The sequence below is a fragment of the Myodes glareolus genome, chromosome 5 (assembly GCF_982192425.1).
Source record: "Myodes glareolus chromosome 5, mMyoGla1.1, whole genome shotgun sequence".
Classification (NCBI taxonomy): Eukaryota; Metazoa; Chordata; class Mammalia; order Rodentia; family Cricetidae; genus Myodes; species Myodes glareolus.
Window position 1 is genome coordinate 104,728,108 of NC_142030.1, and position 23,344 is coordinate 104,751,451.

At 38.8% G+C, this 23,344-nt stretch overlaps 1 protein-coding gene and 1 pseudogene across 5 annotated transcripts in view; one reads left to right on the forward strand and one right to left on the reverse strand.

Annotated features, from left to right (window-relative positions):
* Ptpn4 (protein tyrosine phosphatase non-receptor type 4) overlaps positions 1-23,344 on the forward strand; it is a 171,538-nt gene that overhangs the window by 42,492 nt on the left and 105,702 nt on the right. The window lies entirely within an intron of this gene.
* LOC125406686 (neuroguidin pseudogene) lies at positions 13,913-20,271 on the reverse strand (annotated as a pseudogene).

Genomic DNA, 23,344 nt, shown 5'->3' on the forward strand with positions numbered 1-23,344 from the left:
AAATAGAAATGGTCATTTTAGTGTAAAAAGATGTGATAAATGGGTGAATTTTGAAATTGACATGATATAACTTAAAGTTACATGATAAATTGGTGAGTTTTGGAATATATGATAAATTGAACTTTGTATTATATGATAGAAGTTACAGTAATTCTTTTAATTTGGAAATGCTCTTTTTTCTAAACTTAATTGTATATTAAGCATGAGAAAACTATTAGTCAGATTTACGGTGTGAACAGTTGACCCAGTTTTGCCTATTGCATTTTCATTGGGCAGTGTAGTTTTTGGGTCTCATATCATTTTTGAAATATATTAATTTGTTATTAAAAGTGACATTTACTTCTACTGAAAAAATCTAGGTAGTTATCCTATCCACGTTGGTTGACTTTTGTGTCTGTGTTTGAAGGTTTTTTCTTCTTTCACCTTTTTGTCTTTCTTTTTTGCCTGCCTTCCTCCCTCCATCTCTCCTTCCCTCCCTCCCTCCTTTTTTCTTTTTTAGATTTAGAGACCTGGTTTCTTTGTGTAGCTCTGGCTGTCCTGAAAATCAGTCTGTAGACCAGTCTGATTTTGAACTCAAGAGATCCATTTGCCCTTTCCTCCCAAATGCTGGGGTTAAAGGCATGTGCCACCACCACCTGTCTTTCTTTTCTTTTTTCTTTCCCTACTCCAGTATGAGGATTACAGGGGCATGCCACAATACCAATCCTTGAGGTGGTGGCTAGGGATTCAGACTCGGGTTCTTATGCTTATGTAGCAAGCACTTTACTCTCTGATCATCTTGCTGGTTCCATCCATCCATCCATCCATTTATCCATTTATCTATCTGTTTTCTATTTATTTTTATGTGATAATGTAAGCTTCTTTAAGACTACAAGACAATCCTCTGTCATGCCATCTATTTTCTTTGGGTCTATTCCAACTTTATTCTTACTCTGAGCATAGGCTGTTTGGCTCTCAACTTGTGCCTAAGATTTACATCAAAATCTCTTGCCTCTGATTGAATCTGTAGTTCTCTGTCTTCCAAGAATCGTGCAGCCTCCAAATCTCTTGTGCTAGAACAAAGATGAGGACACTGCAGAATTGTTAAGTAGGTCTTTGTAGCTTTATCTTCTTTGACTCTTTCTTGTCTAATAACCTACACAATTCAACTACTTTAATAGCCCCAATTATACATTTCATTTTATCATCCTAGCCAAGACTGCTTGTTACTCTCTTTTTGGTCAGTATTTTCTTATACCATTGTTTAGAAAGTACTCATGAGAACAAAGTCAATGTAGAACTTGGTTCATCTGTTTCTTTTTTCTCCAAGGATCATAGATTGTTTGTTGTCTCTTTAAAAAAAAATAAACCACAAACACACACAGATGTATTACATACCCCACACATATATCTCGCTTTTGTAGGTATTTGTGGCAGGACAATATTTCAATACCAACTACTCTGTCTAACCAAAAATCTGTCTGATGTGGGGTTAGTAAAGATCTTTTCCCATTCTGTAGGCTGTCGTTTTGTCTTGTTGACCGTGTCCTTTGCTTTACAGCAGCTTCTCAGTTTTAGGAGGTCCCATTTATTAATTGTTTCTCTCTGTGTCTGTGCTACTGGGGTTATATTTAGGAAGTGGTTCCCTGTGCCAATGCGTTCAAGTGTATTTCCCACTTTCTGTTCTATAAGGTTCAGTGTGGTTGGCTTTATGTTGAGGACTTTGATCCATTTGGACTTAAGTTTTGTGCATGGTGATAGATATGGGTCTATTTTCATTCTTCTATGTGTTGAAATCCAGTTATGCCAGCACTACTTGATAAATATGCTTTCTTTTTTCCATTTGCTATTTTTTGCTTCTTTGTCTAATGGCGAATCAATCCCACACCAGTTAAGTTTTAAAGGGGTATTTATTTTGGGGGGATAAAACTTTCTTCAACCATTGTCAGTTCTTTTTCTGCTTCGGCTGTTAATTCTCTGGGACTGTTTAAGTCTTTATCACCATCCAAGGTCTTGTTTAAATGAATTATTATATCATGTGTTATCCCAACAGCCGGTCGTAGGCTGGAGATGTCTCCTAATAATCTTTGAAAGTCATTAAGAGTTCGTAACTGGTCTCTCCTGATTTGTGCCTTTTGAGTCTTAATTCTTTGTAAACCTATTTTATAACCTAAATAATTAACAGAATCTCATCTCTGAATTTTTTCAGGAGCAATTTGCAATCCCCATTTAGGTAATACTATTTTTACTTCTTCAAACAGCCTTTCTAAGGTATCTTTGTTTTGATCAGATATCAGGATATCATCCATGTAGTGGTATATTATGGACTTAGGAAATTGTTTGCGTATAATTTTCAATGGTTGGCTTACAAAATATTGGCACAGGGTGGGAGAGTTCAACATTCCCTGTGGGAGGACGGTCCACTGGTACCTCCTTGCAGTCTGAGAGTTATTATAGGTAGGCACTGTGAAGGCAAACTTTTCTCTATCTTTTTCTTGTAATGGTATAGTGAAGAAACAATCTTTCAGATCAATAACTATAAGAGGCCATCCCTTTGGTAACAGGGAGGGCATAGGAATTCCAGATTGCAGAGGGCCCATAGGTTGAATAACCTTGTTGATAGCTCTAAGATCTGTCACCATTCTCCATTTACCAGATTTTTTTCTTAACAACAAACACAGGAGAGTTCCAAGGGCTGGTAGATTCTTCTATATGTCCAGCATCTAATTGCTCTTGTACCAGCTGTTCTAAAGCCTGTAACTTTTCCTCAGCTAAAGGCCACTGTTTAGTCCATATTGGTTTCTCAGTCAACCATTGTAGAGGCATGGCTGTTGGTACCTCTGAAGGGCCATCAATTGTGTTGTGTTCTTGTATAGCTCTAATGGCTGGTTTCCGCCATCTGTAATATCTTGTAATATTGTCCTCAGAAATATAGGCTCTGGAAGCAGCAGGAATGTTAATTTGGGTATTCCATTGCTGCAGTAGGTCACGGCACCATAAATTTCACTGCAATATTGGCTACATATGGCCTTAGTTTTCCTATTTGTCCATCTGGACCTATACAATTGACCCATCTTGTGCTTTGTCTTACTTGAGATAGGGTTCCAATTCCTAGGAACTGAATATCTACCTCCTGAAGAGGCCAATGCAGATGCCAAGATTCTGGAGTAATGATACTTACATCCGCGCCTGTGTCCAGTAAGCCAGTTATAAATTTGCCATTTGCACACACTCTTAGCTGTGGTCTTTGTTCATTTATAGAAGTCTGCCAGAATATTCGTTTACTTTGTCCTCTTAGATTTCTTGATTCATTCACCACATTTAACTCATCCTTCAGGCCGTTATTGCTTTTAACAGCAGGCATGGGGCATTTTAATTTCCCTAAAGAGGCATGTTCTCTGCTGTGACTGGAAATGACTGGACCACATTCGCCATGGGGGCCTGTGAGAGGCCCCTCATTGCATTTCCCAATGGCAACGAGTTGCCTTGTTTATCTCTTGTTGATCTACACTCATTCGTCTAATGCCTGCCCTTTCCACATCTCCTACATAAACCTGAAGGCTGAGTCCTCCTATTCCTGTTATTCCTTAGAAGAGGCATTATTTCTGGAATTCCATTGTCTGCAGTCCCTTTTCATGTGTCCCATTTTGCCACAATGAAAGCATTTTGTAATCTGATGTCTCCTTTTACCTTTGGAAATTGTTTCTTGTACCCATGTTTCATTGCCATAATCAAATGTATCAACTTTCATTGTATGTAATACCCATTCATCCACAGGCGCTGATCTGATCTTTAAAGGCCCCAGGATCCTTTTGCATTCTACATTGGCATTCTCATAAGCCAAAGACTCAATTACTATATTTCTTGCTTCTGGATCAGGTATCCCTATTTGAACAGCCTTAATTAGCCTTTGTAAAAAGTAACTAAAGGGTTCTCTCTGACCCTGTTTGACCCTGATATACAATTCTACTCTCTGACCTGAGTCTTGAACCCTGTCCCAGGCCCTTAGAGTTGCTGTGGCACATATGGATAAAATGTTTTCATCATAAAGAGCTTGTTCCTGAGGATCAGAGTAAAGTCCTTCCCCTAGAATTTGATCTAGTGAAACCTCAGTTCCTTTCGCTGATTCTCGTTGTTGTAAAAGTCTGGCCTCTTGCTTGAATAGGCATTTGAAATGCCATAAAGGTCCGTTCTCGAGGACAGCTGACGTTAATTGATTCCAATCTTGAGGGGTGGCCCTGCTGCTCAGAGCCAAGGATTTTAACATCTCCCTAACAAAGAATGAATGTAGTCCATAATTCACAATTGTTTGTTTAAATTCTTTCAGATCACTTATACGTATAGGCTCCCATGTATGTTCTTTAATGACCTTAGGATTTTTGGAGCCAGTTGTCTTTTCTGATGTTATTACTGGAAAGGCAGGTATAACTCTATGTAGACTGAGAGTTTTTTGAGGTGAATGTTGCCTTTCTACCTTTTGCTCCTGTTCATCAAAGTCTATGATTTCCTCAATCTTATTAAATCTGCTCACCATTGCCTTCTGTAAGTCCTGAATCTCCTGTCCAGTATTATGCTCCAAAGCCTTCATTAACGATTCTAAGTCATGGAGCTTGTCCATCAGAGACACCATTTCCTCCTTGGACATAATTGCCTTCATTGATAATTCTAAGGTGTGGAGCTTGTCCATTAGAGATACCATATCTTCCTTGGACATAATCCTCATGGCATGTATTGTGCCTTCTTGAATGGAAATCCTGTCAATTAATCTATCATACCCTTTTGATAAAGTCCGATTTTCACATTCAATGGTTTTAATCCTCTCAGCTAATATTTCAGCACTTACGGTCATGGACTGGAGGTTACAAGTCATTTTGGTTCTTCCGTCCTCCAGAGCAGTGAAGCTCCCTTCTAAAGAATTAATATCAGACTGTACCTTCTGGATATTTTGGTCAGTTGACCGAGTCATATCAGACAAAAATCTAGTATCCTCCTTGAGAACTCCAAACTCTGATCTAGTCTCCTCCTTGAAAACTCCAAACTCTTTTTTGAGGAGGTTGGTGTCAGTCTGAATTGTCCTTAAGGTGTTACTCTCTGCCTTCAGCATTGTGGATTCAATCTGTAAGGACTACATCATCCTTATAAAATAGCCAAACACCAGAAAAGCGACAGATCCCAGAAATAATCAAGTAAGAGGAATATCAGAGACATCCTTCAGAATATCCTCCATAGCGCAATTAAAAAAGCCATTATACTTTTGGATAGTAATATTTTCTGACATTTTCAATCAAAAGAAATCGTACTTGTGTGTATGTATGTATGTATTTATTTTCAACCGAAAAGAAAAATCTTACCTGTAATGACCATTGCCTGCCAGTAGGTGGCGGGGCGCACCTGAATCCACGTGGCAATGGCGTCAATCCAGGAAGTAAACTCTAAAATATATACACTCAAATCCAGAGATTAAATTCAGGCTAGCAGCGCAGGCCAAACTCAGCCGGGGCTGCAGAGAATACACTGCCCAAGGGGGGTAGAGCTGCCATGCGCCCGAGTTCCGCGGCATTTGCAGAAGCCGCAAAGTCCCCTCCCTGATCTAGTCATCAGAGGTGTGTGACTCTGGAAAGAAGTTCCCTGCCCTGATTCTATTGAACTGAGCTGGGATCCAGTGCAGGCTTTATGGAGTTCCTAAGATAGCTGTAGGCTATCTAAAGTAGCTGTACGCTACTGTTTCAGCAGCGGCCGCATGAATACGGCCTGAATACGGCTGGCTAGTCAGGGTAAAGGCCATGTGGCCACCAACAGACCCCAGGTGCTGTGTGCGGCTGCTCGGCCCGCGCCTCGAGGGGTGAAAGACCCACGTTCGGGCGCCAGATAATGGCGAATCAATCCCACACCAGTTAGGTTTTAAAGGGGTATTTATTTTGGGGGGGGGTAAAACTTACATACGCACAAATCGTCAGGAAAGGAGCCCAGTCACTGGAGCAGGAGCCAAAACCAAGCGCCGGAACCAAGAGAGACCGAGCCAAGACTTGTGGCTCTTTTTAAAAGAGAAATATACCACGCCCCAGTGGGCTGGTATTTTCAGCAGCTATTGGCTGAAGGACCGAAAGGTACTCCCGCAGCATTTGTCAAAAATCAGGTGTTTGAAGATGTGTGGGTTGATATCTGGGTCTTCTGTTCAGTTCCATTGGTCCTCCTGTCTGTTCTTATGCCAATACCAGGCTGTTTTCAGTACTGTAGCTCTGTAGTAGAGTTTGAAGTCAGGGATTGTGATGCCTCCAGAAGTTCTTTTATTGTACAGGATTGTTTTGGCTATCCTGGGTTTTTTGCTTTTCCATATGATGTTGAGTATTGTTCTTTCGAGGTCTATGAATTTGCTGGGATTTTGATGGGCATTGCATTGAGTCTGTGTTAGCTACCCTTGCTGCAGCCGTTTTAGTAGTTTCTGCCTGCAGTAGAAAACATGATAAGTATAAATTTATCTAAATGAGGCTTTATCAGGGCCTGTACTAAGTGCAGTTGGCAATGCTAGGATGGAGGTCTCCATATGACCCAATGAGAATAAGAGGTAGGCTGCATATGTAGGAAAGTGGGGGTACAGGCCCACATATTTGCATTCCTCTTTCTACTGTCTGTAGTTTCTACACTGTCATACAGCTTGCAGGTGTACTGTTGCTAGTTGTCATGGGTTGGAGAGATTCTTCCTCTGACCAGTGAAGTGGTGGCTTCATGACCCAGTCAAATCTTTTCTATACTGATGGCAACTAGATTATGCAGCAGACAAAGAGATGTCCTCTGGGATGGTCGTGGGACATTCAAAGCTGTGGTAACAGATGTGAAGTCTCCTGGAGTTGTCATTGTGTATGTCAATTAGCAGGAGCTGTCAACAGCTTGACCAAACCATTTAAAGTAATGACAGCTCCTATGATTTCTGTGGAAGCTGTAGACTGAAATGATAATAGCTTACTTTCATGAGATTTCAGAAGTTGTGGCAGTGACTGTCATAGCCCCGCTTGGGTGGAACTCCTAGGACATGTAAGTAGTGGTTATCAACTTACCCTATTTTTATACTACCTGGGGTAGTTGTATCCCAGGGTAGGATGTATGTACTGGCTGGTTTTTATGTGTCAGCTTGACACAGGGTAGAGTCATCAGAGAGGAAGGAATCTCAGTTGAGGAAATGTCTCCATGAGATCCAGCTGTAAGGCATTTTCTCAATTAGTGATGAGTGGGGAAGGGCCCAGCTCATTGTAAGTGTTGCTGTCCCTGGACTGGTGGTTTTGGGTGTGTAAGAAAGCAGGCTGAGGAAGCCAGGGGAAGCAAACCAGTAAGCAACTCCCTTCCATCAGCTCCTGTCTCCCGGATCCTGCCTTGAGTTCCTGTCCCGATTCTTTCAGTGATGAACAGCAGTGCAAACAAACAAACAAACAAACCCTTTCTTCTCCAACTTGCCTTTTGGTTATGGTGTTTTGTTGCAGCAATAGAAACCATAACTAAGACAAGTTGGTATTTGCATAGAGGGGGTATTTCTGTGACAGACCTGACCATGTTTTGGGGAGGTTTTTAGAAGGACTTTGGAAGTTTGGACTAGAAGAGCCACTCAGTGTTAAGAGCCCTGTGGTATAGAAGTTCTGTGGGAACATGGAGGATAAAAATGCTGAGATCAGTGTAGAGGATAGATGCCTGGCTTGTGAAATTTCAGAGGAAAGTTTAAAGTTTAAAGACTCTATCGGGGGCCATTTGCTATTTTGATTTAAGACCCTGTGGTTCTGGTTAACTGGGGCTGAAGAATCAGCTGTGATTAACAAGGTACCAGAACTACAGAAGTGAAACCTACGTATTATGCGACAATTGATGCTAGTTGGCTGGAGCTAAGAAATTTGCAGTGATTAAGAAGAAGCTGACTTAACTGAGGTGAAATCTTCTGCCAAGTGTTTCCTGAGAGCACAGAGAAGCTATGTTCCAGAGGTGTCCAAGGTTGTAGTTCATGCTGGCAACTGGACTTGGTAATGTTTAAGAGTTAACCAGGTAGTACTGGTTTTGAAGGTGTGAAGGGGTCATGGAGAACGGATGAGATTTGGCTTTATGAGAAGCCAGGAGGGGCCCTTGGTGAAGGCAGTTGAAGGCCCAGGACTGAAGGGGTCATGCAAAGAAGTTAAGGCTTGGCACCATGAAGAGAGTCTATGAAAGGCTATTCGTTAAAGTGCAGCCCAGTTGCAAACAGAGTTTTGGAGTTACCAGTACCATGGCATGACCACCAACCAACAGCAGCAGCAGAGGAGTAGAGCCAGCCGGAGCCTAGAAGACAAATGGTGTGCTGCAAAGGGCAGAGCTGGAGAAGTGACAAGACCTTTGCAAAAGTTCAGAAGATCGTGAGTGAATCTCAGATTATTGTACATTGAGTTATTTATAATGTTGGCATTTGGTTTTGCTTGGTTCAGAATGTAACAGTGCCCTGATTCTTGACTCTTGAAGAAAGTATGTAATTTAATATTGATTTTTAAAGGAGCCTACAGATGAAAGACTTGAACTTCTTTTAAAAGAGATTGGACTCTCTCCTCTCCCGCTCCCTGCTCATTCTCTCTCTCTCTCTCTCTCTCTCTCTCTCTCTCTCTCTCTCTCTTCCTCTTTCTTGCTTTCTCTCTCTCTTCCTCTCCGCTCCCCGCTTTCCCTTCAACCGAGAGGCTCCAATAAAGTGTGATATAAAAAAAAAGAGAGATTGAATATTTTAAAGACTGAAATTTTGGTATGTTTAAATTTGTAAAGACTGTGGGACTTTGAAAAGTATGATTTCTTTGAGATATTGGGGATGAATAAGAAAAGAAGGGCTGTGGCTTAATAGTGATGTGTTTGTGTGGGGGTAGCAGCCCAGTGGCCAAGTGTAAAGGAAGGACTCTATTCTTGTTAGTGGATGCCACTCTCCTCCCTCCTGCCAACCCTGATAGCCTCAGCTTTTTAAATGAAGATAAGAACATTCTAAAAATAACAATGCAAAGAATTTACTTGAATGCAAAGAATTCTTTTGTATCACCCACAGAAAACAAAAACTGATTAGAGGACCAAGACTCAGTATGCTAAAGTTAGCTTTTCTTTCTAGTAAATGTAATTCCTCCAGCATATATTCTCTAGCTAATCCCCCTATGAATGAAAAGTGCCTTGTTGGGGAAGATCAGCTGCTCTTGATATAGCTCACTTACAAATGTTGAAATATTTATATGCATTGTATGCACATATATTACTTATAAAATATTTGTTCTCTCTCTCTCACACACACACACAAACAAATATATCCATGTAGAGTTCTTACCTGGTAACTCTGTTTTCCTCCTCATTGGCAATTTGTTATAGTAATATACTTTCCTTTTAAATATTGTTCTTGGTACTGTTTTCTTACTTTGTTTTTCATTATTCCTTCGAAGTCTACATATAATTCAAAATTTTATTTTGTGTGAGTGTTTTTATCTGCCTTTATGGTTCTGTATCATATGCATATCTGGTGCCCTTTGAGGCTAGAAGAGGGCATTAGATCCTCTAAGACCATATGTTATGAACTGCAGTGTGGGTACTGGGAACCAATGCAGGTCCTCTAGAAGAGCAGTCAGTGCTCTTAACTGTAGAGCTATCTTTCCCGCCCCCTAAATTTTAACATATTAATTTACTTAATTTTCATAAAAGAAGGCAACGGCTGCTATATATGAAGCGTTAGTAAGAGTATTATGACATTTTTCTCAATGTGCATTTCCTTTTTATTTATGATAACATTAGAGCTGATACTTTTGACTGCTTCTTTTTGCAACTTAACAAAATTCCCATATATAAATAGAGATATGGAAGTAGATAGACACTTTTACATCGAATAACTTAATTTTAGTACCATATAAGCTTATATCTTGGATTCATTATAATTTTTTCTTTTTATTGTACTAGGTTTCAAACTATGTCTCATTTATGCTGAGCAAGAACTTTGTTACTAAGCATACCACCACCATACTATAATGTATTTTGTATGTCACCTAAAATAGTTTTTAGATTTTTAAATTTTATTTCATGTATATGGGTATTTTGTTATGTATGTATATTTTCCAAATTTATGCATGTTGCCTGTGGAGTTCAGAAGTATTCATTGAATGCCCTGTAACTAGAGTTAGGGATGGTTGTTAGCCACCATGTGAATGCTAGGAACTGAGCCCAGATCCTCTGTGAGAGTAACAACTGTTCTTAACCACTAAGCTACTTTCTAGCTCCAATGCCACTTATTTTTATTATTGTATAATTCTTTTGTTTATTTCATTTTCATTTGACACAGGGTCTTAGACTGTAACCCTGACTCACATGGAACTCACTTTATACTAGACTGACATTGAATTTGTGGTGATCTGTGATGGTTACTTTTAACTTTGAACTTAATACAGTCGAGGATCATCTGAAGATGGTTTTGAGATTGTCTAGATTAGGTTGATTTGTAGTTATGTTTGTGGTGGGCTTTCTTAATTGAATTCATTGAAGTGGGAAGACTTGTCCAGAATGTGAGTGACACTATTTCATGACCTAGGCTCTGGACTGAACAAGAAGGGGGGGGGGGTGAAGGAAGGGAGGGAAGGAGGGAAAGAGAGAGAGAGAGACTGACTTTTGATTGTGGGTATAATATGACTAGATGCTTCAAGTTCCTGCTGTCTTGACTTCCCCACAGGGATGGACTAAAACCAGGAATTGTAAGCTAAAATAAGCCCTTTCTCCCTTAAGTTGCTTTGGTCAGGGTATTTTATCATGGCCAAAAGAAAGGCAACTAGGATACAGTCTTGCCTCTGCCTCTTGAGTGATAGGAGTACTGGCATTACTACCATGCCTAGATTATAATATTACTTGTAGTAATTATGCGACAACTTAGGTTTTTCTTAATCAGTTATACTTTGTGTGAAAAGTCTACTTAGTTGTGCAAAAATTCTAGGATACCTACTTAGATCTGGTCTTGGGTTATTTGATATCTAGCTATCAGACAGATAGTTAAGCATATACTGATGTCAAAATTAAAAGTTTTAAGTGTTCTGAACAGTTGCTACAATAAGCAGTGTAGAGAGACAACATAGTGTGATAAAAATTTGGGGCTAAGAACATAGTCAGTAGAACATAGTGATAGAGTCAGTGCTTGAGGTTGTAGTTTTGTTCCCCAGCACTGGAAAAACATTCCCTTTTATTTTATTTTGTTTTATTTTATTTTATTTTGCTTTATTTTATTTTTTTTGTCTGATGTCGTGGTATATACTCATTGTAATCCAGCACATAGAAGCTAAAGAAGGGTTTCCAGTTCAAGCACTGCAAGGACTGTACAGAGTTCCTATGTAGCCTTGACTGCTGTCTTACTTAGCGTTTCTATTGCTATAAAAGACACCATTGTAGCTGAGTGTTGTTGTTTTAACTCTTTACTCTTTGGGGGCTCTCTACCCAACTCCCAAATAATAAATTACATGGTGACTTATTCTTGCTTATGAATGCCCATCCTTAATTTGCTTGTTTCTAGCCAGTTTTTCTTAAGTTATTCCACCTACTTTTTACCTCTGGGCATATCTTTCTCTATTCTGTATACCTTTCTTTATTTCTTACTCCTTAGCTAGCTGGGTGGCTGACCCCTGGCCACCTCATCTCCTCCTCCTTTTGTTGCTCCACCCTATTCTCTCTTCTGTTTATTCTCTCTACCTGAAGCCCTGCCTGTCTCTCTCTTCTGCCTTGCTATTGGCTGTTTAGCTCTTTATTTGACCAATCAAATGTTTTAGGTAGGCACAGTAACACAACTTTACAGAGTTAAATTAAATAAATGCAACATAAAAGAATGCAACACATTTTTGCATCATAAAAATTATTCCACAGCATAAATGAATATAATACATCTTAATTTAATATTCCAACCACACACCATAACCACAGCAGATGTTTTCCAATATAGGTAAACATTTAATTGGGTGACTTACAGTTTAGAGATTCAGTTCATTATCATCATGGTGGAATATGGTGGGACATGGTGGCATGCAGACAGACATGCTGGAAAGGTAGATGAAAGTTCTACATCTTGTCCAAGCAACAGGAAATAAACTGTGGTACTGATTGTGGCATGAGCATATAAGAGACCTTAGAGCCTACCTCCTCAGTAACATACTTCTTCCAACAAGGGCAGTTGCATTCAAACTATCACAGCTACCCAAACAAATGAACCAGAGCATAGGCCCTGAGATATGAAAGACTTGATTTATATCTTGATCTACTACAGCTTCATCTGTGTCATTGTTCCCAATGCTTTTGGCCTTAATTTGCTTGATGATGAAGTGGTAATAATATCATCTAATATGTTAGGGCTTTCAGAATTAAATGAATATACATTAAGTTCTTAATGAAGATTCTTTTATGTGTTCTAGATAGGGAACTTCTATTATTTTGTCCTTTTTCTTTTTAACCTCGTTCCTCTTTGGTTACCAGATACATAGATTAGACAGAAGTGACTACCCATCCATCCTCAACTTCTGACAGTTTCAGATTTAGGAGTTTCCTAAATATACACTGAATTTTGATTATTTCACAGACTTAGTGAATGCCATTTTACTCAATTTTATTACAGTGGAAAGATACAGGGAAGAGTTGATTGGCCAGATTATAGGATAATAATTCTTTCCTATTTTGAGTCACTAGTTTAAAAGATGAGGCTACATATTTTTTCTTTCTAGTTTAGAAAATCCATTTTATTTATTTATTTATTTGTTTTTTGTGTGTGTAGATAGGTAGCTGTGGGAGGTGAAAATATGAACACCCTCATGTAACGTATAAATATGGAAAACAGAGGACAAGCTTTAGGAATTGCTTCTTTGTTTCCAGCAATGTGTCCCAAAGACTGGACTAAGGTTGTCAGACTTCTTAACAAGTGCCTTTACCCTCTGAGTCATCTTGCTAGCTTCCTTTCCATTTTTTTAAAAAGATTCATTTTATTATTATATGTGTGTGGGTGTTTTGCATTTGTGTTTGCCTGGGCACCACATGCATGGTGTCACAACTGAGGCCAAAAGAGGGCCTCTGACCTCCTGGAACTAGAGTCATAGATGGCCGTGAGCTGCTATGTGGGTGCTGGGAATCAAGCCTGGGTCCTCCACAAGAACAGTCAGCTCTCTTAACCATTGAGCCCTCTTTCCAGTTCCCTTTCCAGTTTTGCTTTTGTTTTTCAAGACAGGTTTTCTCTGTGTATCTTAGGCTGTCCTGGAACTCACTCTGTAGACCAGGCTGGCCTCGAGTTTGCAGAGATCTACATGCCTTTGACTCCTGATTGCTGGGAGCCCTCTCAAGTTTTATGTTGAGTTAGTTGACCATGTTGAAGGCGCCAATTGTTACAAGGGGGGGGGGCCTTTTTTTGTCCCGGCTGCCCGGTTAGCTTACACCCAAAATAACCGTGCAGAAACTGTATTCATTAAAACACTGCTTGGCTCATTAACTCTAGTTTCTTATTGGCTAATTCTTTTTTTAAAAAATAGTTATTTATTTATTATGTATACAATATTCTGTCTGTGTGTATGTCTGTAGGCCAGAAGAGGGCACCAGACCTCATTACAGATGGTTGTGAGCCACCATGTGGTTGCCGGGAGTTGAACTCAGGACCTTTGGAACAGCAGGCAATGCTCTTAACTACTGAGCCATCTCTCCAGCCCCTTTATTGGCTAATTCTTACATCTTAATTTAACCCATTTCTATTAATCTGTGTATTGCCACGGGACTGTGGCTTACTGGCAAGATTCTAATCAGCATCCGTCTCTGGCAGAAGATTCATGGCATCTTCCACTCTGCCCTTCTTCCCAGCATTCAGTTCTGCCTTCTCCACCTACCTAAGTACGGCCCTTCTCAGGCCTAAAGCAGTTTCTTTATTCATTAGCCAATGAAAGCAACACATGAACAGAAGAACCCCCTACACCACACATACATAAAGTGAAGTTAGAAGCATCCCAGGATGATAAAAAGTACAGAAGCAAGTCACTGATGCCTCTGAAACCTTCCTTCTTCCTTTGTTAGGTATCTCCTTCAGCTTTTTAATAGGATTCTGATCCTCATCAAATGAGTGATTCCTCCCATCAAAGCACTGATGTTGCTGAAGTGTGTGAGGAAATGAAGCTATGAACTCATAATACTTGCTTGCTTTTGCTGTCCTTTCTCTTGCTTGCTAGCATTTAAATACACCTTCATGTTCTATCTTCACAGTTAATCCTTTGATGATCCTCTTGACTCTGACAAGTGACACGAGGGTGCCAAGCATCATGCATTTCTTCTGGGGTATCTGAGCACTGCTCCTTAAGCTCACAAATTATAGAGCTGCTCACTACCCATCTCCTGGCTTGTTCCAGATGCTTTTACTACCAGTCAGCTCAAGTGTGGTGAGACATGTTTAAACACACCTTTTACTAATTTCTTCTCTGAAGCCTCAAACAGAGCCTCCTTTGCTTTGTCTCTCTCTTCATCCTCAGAGCTCAACTTACTTGGCATATTTCTGGAATAGGGCTTAAAACAAAGTGGGGTCACTGAGGCTACCTGTCACTGTGGCCTTGACTAGTTTGTCAATTTAATACTTTAATTTTTGGTTCAAGAGACAAAGTTTTTCTAAAGCTGTATAAATCTCCTCGGGCATCAAAACTGCAGGATGTCCCTTCTGAGGCTTTGTCAGGATAAGGTAACTCAAATCCATAAGGTACATGACCAACAGCTTGTTTTTTACTTCTATTAACTGTAGACCCTTCTCTGTAGAATATGTTTCTGCTGTGGCCATTTTGTCAGTGTTTGTACTTATTCAGTTACAGTGCTTCTGGACTTTTTTTTTTTTTTTTTTTTGAGAAAGGGTTTCTCTGTAGCTTTGGAGCCTGTCCTGGAACTTGCTCTGTAGTCCAGGCTGGCCTGGAACTCACAGAGATCAGCCTGTCTCTGCTTTCCAAGTACTGTGATCAAAGGTGTGTGCCACCACTTCCCAGCTTCCTGGACAGTTTTCAAAAGTGTTACTAAGTTTGACACATTGAACTCCAGCAAAGCCCACCTTTATCACGGCCCCCACTTTTCCCTTATTTTTTTTTAATTACATTTATTTAGTTGTTTTGTGGTGGGAGCACACATATCTGGAGGTCAGAATATTAATATCTACTTTAACCATATAGGTCCTGGTGATTGAATTTAGACCATCAGGCTTGATAGTAACTGCCTTTCTTTGCTGATTCATTGAGCCAGCCCCAGTCTATTTTATTTCAAAATGTCCAGTAGCTTTCCTGTCCTTTAACTTTGAATTATTTCATGAGTCTATTGCTGCTCTGTGTATGTTTGGAAAAATGCCTACTCACATAGCTTGCTCATTTTAACATCTTTTCTATTGTTAAATAGTAAGAATTTTTTATGTGTGTGTGTGTGTGTGTGTGTGTGTGTGTGTGTGTGTGTGTGTGTGTATATATATGTATATATATATATATTTTCTGGATGTGAGCCACTAGTTACTAGGTTAGGTATGTGATTTATAAATATTATTCTCCATTCTTTGTTTTATGGGTTATCTTTTCATGGTTTTGGAGGTATCTTTTAATAGAAAATTTTAACCTTTGGATTCCAGTTTGTCATTTTTTTTTAAATGCCTGGTCCATGGTTGCTAGGATTTGAGGGTTTTTTTTTTAATAATATCAGGTAGGGATCCAATTTTATTGTTTTGTATGTGGATATCCATTTATCCTAGCATCATCTATTGAAAGGACAGTTCATTCCTGTCTGGATGTTCTTGGCTCTTATAACAGCAAATGCAATAGTTGATTTCTGGACTCTGTGTTCTTTTCTACTTGAATGTCTGTTGTTATGAGAGTATCACATCATCTTGATATCTGTAGATTCATAGAACATTTCAAAATTGGGAAATGTGAGTTCTCCAGCATTTTTCTTTTCTGTTTTTTCTATATGTGTACATTTAAGATTGCTGACTTGGACCTGAGGAGATGATTCAAGAGATTAAAAACATATTGTTCTTGCAGAGAATCATGTCTAGTTCCCAACATCCATGTTGGTTGGCTTGCAACCATCTGTAACTCTTTCCTCCATGGTCACCTGCACTTAAATGCACACAAACACACCACACATGTAGTTATGAGATTGCTGATTGTTGGTGAGTTCCCAACTGAGGGAACAGACCTGAGACAGCGACTTCTGCTGGAGCAGTCCCAAGGCAGCAAGTTCCATAGGAGCAGATACAATGAAGCCACCGCTGAGGGAGCAGGCCCAAGTCAGAGACCTCTGTGGGACTGGCCCCAAACCAGGGACCTTTGTGAGAAGAGAGAATCTCAAGTGTTGAAGATACATTAGAGGAAATAGACTCATTGGTCAAAAAACCATTAAATCTAACAAAAGCTTATCACAAAATATCCAGGAATGTTGTAGGAGGAGGCAGCTTGTTTGTTCCCAGCTGCTAAGCCCTGAAATAACCACACAGAAACTGTTTTAATTAAATCACTGCTTGGCCCATTAGCTCTAGCTTCTTATTGGCTAACTCTTACATATTAATTTAACCCATCTTTATTAATTTGTGTATTGCCACGTGGCTGTGACTTACCGGCTAAAGTTCCTAGCACCTGTCTCCGGCAGGGCTACATGGCTTCTCCCTTACTCTGCCCTTCTTTCTCCCAGCATTCAGCTTACTTTTCCCCACCAGCTCTACTTTACCCTATCAGGCCAAGCCAGTTTCTTTATTAACCAATGGTATTCACAGCATACAGAGAGGAATCCCACCCACATCACTGACCCTTTTCTATTTAAATAAAAAGGAAGGTTTTTAACTCTAACACAGAAAAATTACATATAACAAAACAGGTATCAAGTAAGAATTATAGTTAGAATATATCTATTTTATCTTTTATCATAATTAAGAAAACCTACAACTATTTGGAAGATTATATTACCTAAGTAAACAGGAAGTGCATTGTAAGCAACTTCCAAAACTCTAGAATTGGCAGAGACATCTCACTGCCTGGACAGTTACCCAGAGTTCTTCTGTACCGTTGGGACATTCATCTTCAGCCTACAGGGCCATAGTATCTAGCAGAACTTTCCACAAAGCAGGAAATTTCAGTGAGAGTTCTGCCTATATTAGCAGTATGTCAGTCACTTTCTTCTGTGTCCTGCTTCATGAAAGAAACTGCCAGACATTCTGCAGAATAAGGGAACTAACAGATGTTATGACTCAAATGGACTTAATAGATATCTATAGAACATTCCATACAAACATAAAAGAATATACCTTCTTCTCAGCACCTCATGGAACCTTCTCAAAAATTGACCACATATGAGGCAACAAAGCAAGCATCAACAGATACAAAAAAATTGAAATAACCCCATGTATCTTACCGGATCACCATGGCTTAAAATTAGAATTCAACAGCAACACTAATTTCAGAAAGCCCACAAACACTTGGAAATTAAACAATGCTCATCTGAATCATCAATGAGTCAAGTAAGAAATAAAAGAAGAAATTAAAGAGTTCCTAAAATTCAATGAAAATGACCACACAATATACCCAAATTTATGGGACACAATAAAAGCAGTGTTAAGAGGAAAGTTCATAGCACTAAATGCCATCATAAAGAAGCTGGAAAAATCCCACAATAGTGAGTTAAGAGAACACCTGAAAACTCTAGAACAAAAAGAAACTAACTCACCCAGGAGGACTAGACAACATGAAATAATCAAATTGAAAGCAGAAATCAGCAAAATAGAAACAAAGAAACAATACAAAGAGTCAGTGAGACAAATAGTTGGTTCTTCGAGAAAATCAACATAATAGACAAATCTTTATCTAAACTAACCAAAAGGCAGAGAGAGAATATCCAAATTAACAAAATCAGAAATGAATAAGGGGGACATAGCAACAGATATGGAGGAAATATCTAGAGAATCGTTAGGTCATATTTTGAAAACCTGTACTCCACAGAATTGGAAAACTTAAAAGAAATGGACAATTTTCTGGATAAAAGCCACTTACGAAAATTAAATCAAGACCAGATAAGCAAATTAAATAGACCTATAACCGGAAACAAACAGTCATCAAAAGTTTTCCAACAATAAGTAGATAGATAGATAGATAGATAGATAGATAGATAGATAGATAGATAGATAGATAGATGGATAAACAAATGCCCAGGGCCAGATGGTTTCAGTGCAGAATTCTACAAGATTTTCAAAGAACTAATACCAATACTTCTCAAAACATTTCACACAATAGAAACAGAAGGAACAGTGCCAAACTCTTCTTATGAAGCTACAATTACCCTGATAACCCAAACCACAGAAAGACATTACTAAAAAAGAGGCCAATCTCACTCATGAAACATTGATGCAAAAATACTCAATAAAATACTGGCAAATCAATCAATCAATCAATCAATCAATCAATAAATAAATACTGGCAAATCAAATCCAAGAACACATCAGCACCGTCATCCACCATGACTAAGTAGGCTTCATTCCCAAGATGCGAGGATGGTTCAACATATGAAAATCTGTCAGTGTAATCCACCATATAAACAAACTAGGGGAAAAAAAAAAACCCACGTGATCATCTCACTAGTTGCTGAAAAAGCCTTTGACAAAATACAACATCCCTTCATGATAAAAGTCTTGCAGAGAGCAGGGATACAAGGAACATACCTAAACATAATAAAGGCAATATACAGCAAGCCAGCAGTCAACATCAAACTAAATGGAGAGAAACTCCTAGCAATCCCACTGAAATCAGGAACAAAACAAGGTTGTCTACTCTCTCCATATCTGTTCAGTATAGTACTTGAAGTTGTAGCTAGGGCAATAAGACATCAAAAGGAGATCAAGGGGATACAAATCGGAAAAGAAGACGTCAAACTCTCATTATTTGCTGATAATATGATGGTATATATAAATGACTGCAAAAATTCTGCCATGGAACTTGTTCAACTCATAAACACCTTCAGTAATGTGGCAGGATACAAGGTTAACTCAAAAAGATCAGTAGCCCTCTTTTATACATCTGATAAATGGGCTGAGAAAGAAATCAGAGAAACATCACCTTTCACAATAGCCACAAACAACATAAAATATTTTGGGAATAACTCTAACCAAGCAAGTGAAAGGCCTGTATGACAAGATCTTTAAAACTTTGAAGAAAGAAATTGAAGAAGACACCAGAAAATGGAAAGACTTCTCATGTTCTTGGGTAGGTAGAATTAACATAGTAAAAATGACAATCTACAGCTTCAATGCAATGCCCATCAATGGGGTGATGGAGGAGGGTCATCTCTCTATGTGTTACTTTCATTGGTTAATTAATAAAGAAACTGCTTGACCTGATAGGTCAGAACATAGGTGGGTGGAGTAGACAGAACAGAATGCTGGGAGAAAGAAAGCAGAGGCAGGCAGACGCTTGAAGCTCCGGCCCAAGATGGATGTAGGTTAGAATCTTCCTGGTAAGCCACCACCTCGTGGTGCTACACACATTAATAGAAATGGGTTAATCAAGATGTCAGAGTTAGCCAGTAAGAGGCTAGAGCTAATGGGCCAGGCAGTGTTTAAAAGAATACAGTTTCCGTGTAATTATTTCAGGGGTAAACTAGCCAGGAGCCAGGCAGCAGGAACGCGGCCCGCAGAAAAATGGCATCTTGAAATTTGTGGCCCAATTGATGGATCTAGAAAACAACATATTGAATGAGGTAACCCAGACCCAGAAAGACAAATATCATGTGTGCTCACTTATAAATGGCTTTTAGACATAAAGCAAAAAAAAAAAAAAAACTCTCAAAAAACAGCCTACAATTCACAGTCCCAGAGAACCTAGACAACAATGAGGAACCTAAGAGAGACATACATAATCTACATGGGAAGTAGAAAAAGACAAGATCTCCTGAGTAAATTGGGAGCATGAGGACCATGGGAGAGAAGGGAGGGGAGGGAAGAAAAATATTTAGCTCAATAAAAATAATAAAAAGATTCATTTAAAAAAATATACTGCCCTGATCTAATATAAACATGTTTATGATTCATGTTTGCTTAGTTTTTTTCATTATTCATTATTTTCAACCTATGTGTATCATTATATGATATATCCAGGAAACTTAAAGATATTTGAGTTAATGGTTGTGTGTGGAAGGACGCTTAAAAGAAATCTCACACTAGTTTAGAATTGAGAACTAGATGGTTATTTATTTAGGGGTAAACTCACAAATCAGAATCCTCTGCTTCAACGGAGAACAGAAACCGAGTCCAGCAGCTGGAAAGAGCAGACGCATGCTCTACATCGATTTATATAGTATAAGAGGCCACGCCCCAGTAGCAGGTGTGTGTGTGTGTGTGTGTGTGTGTGTGTGTGTGTGTGTGTGTAGTTCAGCTAAAAAGAAATCTCCAAGACACAATAAAAGTAAGCAAAACTTGAGGTGTATTGTACTGGGCTTGTTAAAGAGCAAACACTTTGGTTTTATCCCACAAGTGCAACAATGTGCATCCAGGTTGTGAGTCCAAATAAATCAAGATACCTTACAAAAACATGTGCTTTTACTCTCTTTTTCCATTGCTCTTCTGGAGAGGCAGTCTGGTCCTTGCCTATTCTTCCTCTTCTTCTCTCTGCATTTCTCTTTCCCTCTTCTCTCTTCTTTATCCTTCTCTCAATAAACTCCCACTTAAAAAGAAAACAAAAAGCAAACAAACAAAAAAACAAAACAACCCCCCATGTGTTTCTATGAAATGCACTCTAGATAGCAGCATTCTCAGTGTAAGTTAAAATAGTTGAATTGGAGAATAAAGGCTTTTCTGCCAGTTCTATATGGAATCTAGATAAGTCATCCTGAAAATTTGTAATTATGACACTGCTTTTATATGGGTCTGAAGTTTGAATTTAATTTGTTTACTGTTCATAGAACCTGTAAATTGAAAAATGCTAAAATTTAATTAGGTTAAAAATAATATAGTCAAGGAACATACTCTTTTTTTAATTAAAAAAATTGTATGTGTCTGGATATTTTGCCTAGATCACGTTTGTGTACCACATTTATGTAGTGCTTTCAGTGGTCAGCAAGGGCATAGGATACCTGAAGTTGGAGTTACACAGCCACTGTGTTTATACTGTGAATTGAACCTTGCTCTTCTGGAACAGCAGGAAGTGTTCTTAATCCCCACTCTAGTTCCAATGAACATAGTCTTAATGTTGACTAGAAATGATTCTCAGAGTTAACATTTATTGGAAGACAAGACCACAATCCAAAATTAAAAGACACAAAGGAGAAATCAGTTCATTAACAGCAAGAGTTGGCAGAACTGGATTTTATACCTATTTTGGCTTTGAAATAACACGACCATAGAGACATAAAATTTAAATAGTTAGAAGTATACAAATTGCATTTTATCCAGCAAATCTAGATATTTTGTTGATGAACATTTTATTATCTAGTTTGCCCTACTACTTGAAAAAGAACTTGGTCTTCTAGAGTAGGCTATCTAAAGTCATTATGAATTGTCACCATACATACTGATTTTAAGTGGGAGAACTAAATATAAACAACTTTTCTTTTTTAATAAAAGAAAACCAACTACAAACAGTTCTGGATTCAGTAACTTCAGGTAGCTTGTAGCCCTTCCTCTTACTGCCTGCAAAGTCTTTGGAGGTCTCCAGCGTCTGTGCTCAGCCTCTTCATCTCTAAAGCCACAGAGCCATTAGGGTTACTTTGACAGTAACAGAATCTGACCACAGACACTTAACAGAAGTAAATGTTAGCTATTGTTAATGTTATTATTAGGAAGTTACCATATATAACTTCTTTATTAGGGTCTCCTTTTCTATATAGAAAAGTTTTACATAATTTCACCAACCCTAAGATTATGATAAAGTTTCATAATATGTGGAAAATTTAGTTTTAAAAAAGTATTTTGCCCGATTGTGGTGGTACATGCCGGTAGGATTTGCTGAAGGAGGCAGAGGCAAGAGGATCATGAGTTCAGAGCCAGCCTGGGCTACACATAAATTTAGAAAATAAAAAGTATTTTGTATTACATATTTAATTTAGTATGTATGTATATGTGATTGTGCCTGTGGAGGTAAGAAGACAACTGATGAGAGTTGATTCTGTCCTTCTATCATGGGATCAACTCAGGGCATCAGACATGGCAGCAGAACTTCTTTGCCCATTAAGCCTTCTCACTGACCCAAATTTTTAAGAAAGGTTCAGTTTATGATTTATTTTTTTACACTTCTATTTTATGAATGAGTTTAAGACAGAAAAAAAAATCTATTACCAACAGCGTGCGTGCATGAGTGCATTCAAATTTATTTTGTTGTATGCCTATGTGTGCATATGGAGGCCAAAGGTAAACAATGTCTTTCTCAATAATGTTCCACTTTTTGTCTTCTGATGTTCCTATTATCTGTTAGGAAGATCTGTTTACTCAGAGGGTGGTCAGAGTCTATCTTCTGATAATGACTGGAGGATTTTGGTCTTTTAAGAGCTATTATAATGTGCAATTGGGCTAAATATGGAGGGAACTTCCCCTGGAATCCTGTTGGTCTTCAGGAGAGCCTCTTTTAAAGTAGGTACCTCAGGGAGCATCTAGGTTAGGTGATTACATTTTTTTTTTCCTTTTTTAAATGGATTTTTATTGAGCTCTACATTTTTCTCTGCTCCTCTCCCTGCCTTCCCCCTCTTCTTCAACCCTCTCCCAAGGTCCCCATGCTCCCAGTTACTCAGGAGATCTTGTCTTTTTCTACTTCCTATGCAGATTAGATCCTTGTATGTCTCTCTTAGGGTCCTAATTGTTATCTAGGTTCTCTGGGATTGTGATTTGTGGGCTGGTTTTCTTTGGTTTATGTTTAAAAACCATTTATGAGTGAGTACATATGATAATTGTCTTTCTGGGTTACCTCACTCAAAATGATGTTTTCTAGCTCCATCCATTTGCCTGCAAATTTCAAGATGTTGTTATTTTTTTCTGCTCTGTAGTACTCCATTGTGTAGATGTACTACATTTTCTGTATCCATTCTTTGGTCAAGGGGCATTTAGGTTGTTTCCAGGTTTTGGCTGTGACAAACAAAGCTGCTATGAACATAGTTGAGCACATTTCCTTGTGGCACGATTGAGCATCCTTTGGATATATACCCAAAAGTGGTATTGCTGGGTCTTGAGGAAGGTTGCTTTCTAATTTTCTGAGAAGTTGCCATACTGATATCCAAAGGGGTTGTACCAGCTTGCATTCCCACCAGCAATGCAGAAGTGTTCCTTTTACTCCACATCCTCTCCAGCATAAGTTGTCATCAGTGTTTTTGATCTTGGCCATTCTTACAGATAAGCATAGAATCTCAGAGCTGTTTTGATTTG